Below are 6,000 nucleotides of genomic sequence, written 5' to 3'. Positions count from 1 at the left end.
CGTTGACGGCGAAGAGCGCATTGTTCCGAGGCGTCAACCGGAGACGAAACACAAACGCGTCAATTATTATTATTATTATTATTATTATTATTATTACTAGTCGCCGCACCGTTCGGTTTTTAGATTTTTTGTACTCGCGCGCGGCACCCGTGGAATCCGGGCGACGACCGATTGTCTTGTCTCGAGAATCGCAGTCGACCGCCAGGCGCGCGTGATTCCGACACCTGAGTAATTATTATTATCACTATTATTATTATTTTTACACTGACCCGCGTGAAAGAACTTATAAATACATATATACGGTTTATAACGTAATCATATGCAAATCGGACGGCGGCGGCGCGCGTTTCCACTAGCAGGAAGCAATAATTTATCAGACGGATTTTCACACCGTTTTCTCGCGCTCCTTTTACCGCCACCGCCGCCGCCGCCGCCGTCGCAGCATCGCGCGTGAACGTCTGTGACATTCCTGCCGTCGGTCTTTGTCGCGAGTATAGGTACCTATATAGTGGTGACGCACTATATAGGTGTTCGACTTTCTTTGGGCGAGGACGATTGCGTACAATCTACATTTACATTATATACCTATAGGTGTATACTTACTATTCACGTAGTACCACTATATCGTATTTAGTGGTAATACTCTTACTAAAATACTCTTCGAAATTGCCGGTTATATAAGTGTGGTAGTCATAGAGTTTGCACTCGCGATGACGTTTTTTGTACGCGGGGTATCTGCAGAACTCGGAAGTGCAATATACCAGGTGCAGAACGTTCAACGTGCTGTGTGAGCTTCCTCAAATCATATTTTTGGCACTAGCATCACAGAACTAAATCCGGGCCCCTCTTAAATAGCAATTAATTTTGAAACATTTTTCTAATATATGTTGAAGTAATTATTTGCACACGAACGCCGGGCTCCTCGAAAGTCCGGGCCCCAGTACCATGGATCATTCTGAATTCCCTCTAGATTAAAAAGAACCTCACAAGTTATAATATCGCAGTTATAATAAAAAAGTTATTAATATTTACGATGAACCTTGACGTTATTGATATAGCTATCACATTTAAACACATCATATTTTACTGGTCGTACATGGTATGATAGGCATGACCCGTAGACATGCCTATTATATGCGCAGGTACACGTCTTATTTTTATCAATATTTGTTTATGCTGCGGCGGAACACCTGCACCATGCATGCACTCTTTTAAGTATGCCTACTCGTGCAGCTGTGTGCGTATTAATGTACAATATTGTATAATGTGTATAATAATTTAAGGAATATTATATTTCTATCTACTAGGCTACTACATAGCTCTATATAATAGACTAGCACGTGTGTCATAAAAAAGACCACCTGACCATGGTAAAAATGTTGACCGCGTTGCACAAGGACACAAACTTCAGACTTCCGTGTACTAAAAAATATTTTATATGTTTGTTGGTTTTCGTGTAATGATGTGAAAAGACTTTTTATATATATTATTATATGTACAGAAGTAGAACAAGCACACATTTTTCAAGCGACACCTCCTCGGCCGTCTATTACTTCGTTTTATAAATCGAAGTATGGAACGCTGTGAAATGTTTTTCATAGTCGTGTTATAATTTTTGAAATCTTAATACGAAATGCCATAAAATAGTTTTTGGTTGACAATATTAAGTTAGTTAAATTAATAAATTATTTTATACCACAGCGCAAAAAGCGTTCTTATTCTCTTGGTATTGCACCACTGATTTACAATGCTACAACTGCCGGATGTGGAGGTAGCACACAACGGATTTCAATAATTAATGTACCTACTACCTATACACTGACGCATTGGATTTTATCCTACAAATTTCAAAAAATATATAATATAATCATAATAATATTTAAGTAAAGCAAGGTATTGAGACGCCACACCCGCATGACGTATTGTCTCCGTCTTACAAACGTATAACATAGCAAAATCTGTTTAGCGCGGGACAACTGTTCTCCCTCAATATTTATAATAGGATTTTCAAAATTTCATAACGCATAGGTAAGAACTTTATCTGTGTCATAGCGTCGTTATTTTTTTGAAAACATAAATATAATAAAAGTTATAAGCTTATAAGAAAATACATTTATTTTTTATTTTTTCATTAAATTACTTTAAACTATTGGTTTGTGCTATCAAAAAAATAACGACGCTATGACACAGATAAAGTTCTTATCTACGCGTTGTGAAATTTTGAATATTCTATTATAAATATTGAGGGAGAACAGTTGTCCCGCGCTAAACAGATTTTGCTATGTTATACGTTTGTAAGACGGAGACAACACATTCGGGTGTGGCGTCCTCTTAAGAAAAATTTGTATATTACTTCAAAAATAAACAGATCCCGCAACAATTCCTATACAACATAATTATTAGACATTATATGAGTACCTGCGCACGATCTACCTAGGTATATTGGGTGAATAGTTAAAAATAAAATGTTATATTAATTTGGAATATGATAATCGCTCTTTTATACTCATCACCACGTGCTAGTCCATCCTGCAATACTTTTGACAATACTATTTTATATGTAGTACGATTTGATAACTCGTGATTCACTTTCTGTGGGTAGGCTTCATCGAATTTTCATAAAAACTGATCAATTTAAACAATGTGCTGATGTTTCTGTAGATGACCGTCAGTATAAATATTCGACAAAAATGCGGAACACCATTCATATACGTGTTTTGGTTGACTTCAAATAATGGTGTACCTAGTGCTGTCGCAAATATTTATGTTAATTTCGTTCGAAGCTGCTTAATCAAAATTAATTATATTATGAGCTTTGTTATTATAAATGTGTCTATTTTTCGTAAAGTGAGTACCTACCTATAGGTACTCATAAATGCGAATATACTTGAGTGTATTAAATTAAGTTTTTAGATGTATTTAGAGTTTTTGTGCCCAAAGCTATTTTTATTTTTATTTATCTTTCCCACAATAATAAATGTCAATAATAATTATTGTTATGAATGAAAATTAATTTTTTACATGTTAAGACGTTAGGTATAAAACTAAAAATAAAAAAAAAACATTGCCAACTGCAAAGAAAAATAAACATTTTTATATTTTCTTATCAAGGAACAGCTAGTGTTTTTCTGTTCGTCAGAATAAAATAACTTTATTAATAAAAAAAAATGTTTTCTTACAAGATTCTAATATTTTTAATCTAAAAATAATTATGAATGAGAATACATTCGTATAAAAAGTGTAGCCTAGGGCTCCCTTATAACAACTATAAATTTTCGTTGTTTATAATCCGTCGCTACACTCTACATACTACAATATTCATTATTAGCTTAGTATTATCTGCAGTTCGTGAAAATACAAATAAATAAAAATATCTAAATTAATAAGTACTAAGTTTGTGGTTACTTTTGGAATATAATTTTTGTTTTTTGGGTCATTAATCACCGCATTTTCACGTAGGTAGGTACTAATATCTAAAATCAAGAGACGCCTGAACTGGTAAAAACCGATGGTAATAACTAATAATAGTGTCTTTCCAGTCTTATACTCTTCTTGTAAATATTCATTTTTTTATCGAATTTGATCCATTTTTGATCGATTAACTTTGTGATTTTATTATTATATTATTTTATTATAGTATAATATTAGTGTACACGTTTTTTATAACAAAAATGTGATATTTTTACAAGACTAGAGACTCATTAACTAGCCATAGGTACATATATTATGTAGGGGCGTAATTAAGGGGGGGATGAGGGGGATATATCCCCCCCAGAGCCTATATAATGTGTATATTTATATATTAATTTGAAGCTTATGGAATTATATGTTTTATCGTGCTGACATCATCACGACGAAATATATTAAAATATAATTAATATTAAGAAATCTATAAATTATTATTTAATTTAAAAGTAAATTTTAATTCTAATATATTCAAAATTTACATTTTGAAGAAATTATCGTAATATTGTATAGGTACTAAATTGTGTAGAATTTTAAAGAACATTTATTAATACATTTTGTGTACATATATAGTATATATATATACATATTAGTTTAAGAATTTTTGATGAAATAGTTTTCCCAGATATTGTACTTGAAAATCTAAGTATTTTGTGTGGAAAAAAATGTTTATCCCCCCCTAAGACAAATTCCTAATTACGCCACTGATATTATGTGTGGGCTGAAATTTTGTTGTGAATACGCAGTATTACTCTGCAAGTTAATGATAAATTCATTTCACGCGATTTGCAATAAAATAAGATATACATTATATATCATATTTATAAATAATTAAAAGACATAATATTATTTATGCATGTATTGGCTTTGTGACGCGGTGTGTAGCTATTTATAATTTTCGCCATAACTCGACCTATTTACAATCCATGAAATCAAAATTATAACTAGTTTAACCTCATTATTCTCGGTTACCAAAAATTGTGCTTAACAGACAAATGTTATAAACATTAAACATAATATATAATATGCTCATTTTCAAATGTTTTTCATATAGTTATATAAAATTTTAAATTATTATGATATAGGTAATTACAGATATATTATTCAGTTGATATTTATAACAAGCATTATATTTTATGAAATACCAGAAATATGAACTCAAAACAGTTGTATACTTAAATAGCCTATCCTTAACGCCGTGTGACCATATTTTTATTATACGAACAGTTAACTTGTAGGAACCTATATTGTATTTTGTGAGTGATGTTTATAAAATATCATTAAAATGAATAATTTTTTGATATTATATAAACAAAAACAATACAACACTATAAAAAGTGTGTTATCTCAAATTATTTTAATGCATGTTAATAAAGGTAAAAAAATAATAACAAAGGTCCAACACATACTATTATCACTTTAATAGAGATGGAATCGGATAATTTTAAAGGAGTTCAAAATAGGTAATTTTCAAATTGTAATCATGCTGATCTATTCTTGTAAATGTGTGCGTAGTAAGTGATCTGTCTGATCATTAGTGTGTGTGGCTGAAGTGTAAAGGTCCGGTCAAACAGAAAGCGGACTGTCCGCGCGGCCAGGCCGCCGGTCCGCCACGGACCGTGTGCACTATTTAAATGCATCATGCTGGTTAAACAGACGGCGGTCTACCGCGACGGACTATACTAGTCCGCCGCGGACAAACGGGCTGTTGTATTTTTTCACAAAATTCGCGGCGGACTCGAATAAAATATATAGATAATATTATATTCTAATAATAATATTCTAATAAATATACTATACTAGTCAAGTATAATATTATTAGAATCAAAATTCTTAGAAACCTTCAATTAAACTAATAGTAGACAATACACTGAATATTCTACGGATCAGCACTTCTAGAATATCTTAGAAAATTATTCTGTTTCGATATTTTATTTTCTAAAAGAGTATGTAAATTCTCAAACTGTTCTCGAGACATTCGAAAATAAATAAAAAATCGGCCTTCAAAAGAACTCAATTCACTGCACAGTCGGTGAAACTCCCCGAATTCTTCCCTTTTTTGGTTTATTTCATGTACCCATTTTCTTTTTTTTCTTCTTGCTTGACTTAAGGCAAGTAGAAGTAGCAATTCTTCTTCGTCAGAAGAACTACTTGACATTTTGTAATATTAAAACAGAAAAGTGAAAAGTAAAAATAAAATATAACTAGCAGTATACTTTAGTGCAGTTTTCAAACTGGTTCGCTCAAATAGTCCGCATTCTGTTTGACCATCAGCGGACCGGCGGACTAGTACGCGGCGGACCGGCGGCCTGGCCGCGCGGACAGTCCGCTTTCTGTTTGACCGGACCTTAGTTCAAAGTACCGAGGTAGAATGGTACTTTATTAGGGAGTGGCTATTTCAAAACAGTGATAAAATTTTTATTTTAAGGGTAGCTAATTTGATTTTTTCTGGTGCACTATTGTCGATTGAGCTGGCCTAGACACTTTTGTTTACTATAATTGTCCTAATTTTGATAATTATTAAATATTATACAT

This window comes from Diuraphis noxia, unplaced genomic scaffold (genome assembly GCF_037042655.1).
Source record: "Diuraphis noxia isolate RWA-SAM2 unplaced genomic scaffold, SU_Dnox_SAM2 contig0002, whole genome shotgun sequence".
NCBI classification, from domain to species: Eukaryota; Metazoa; Arthropoda; class Insecta; order Hemiptera; family Aphididae; genus Diuraphis; species Diuraphis noxia.
This window is presented reverse-complemented; position numbering follows the sequence as displayed.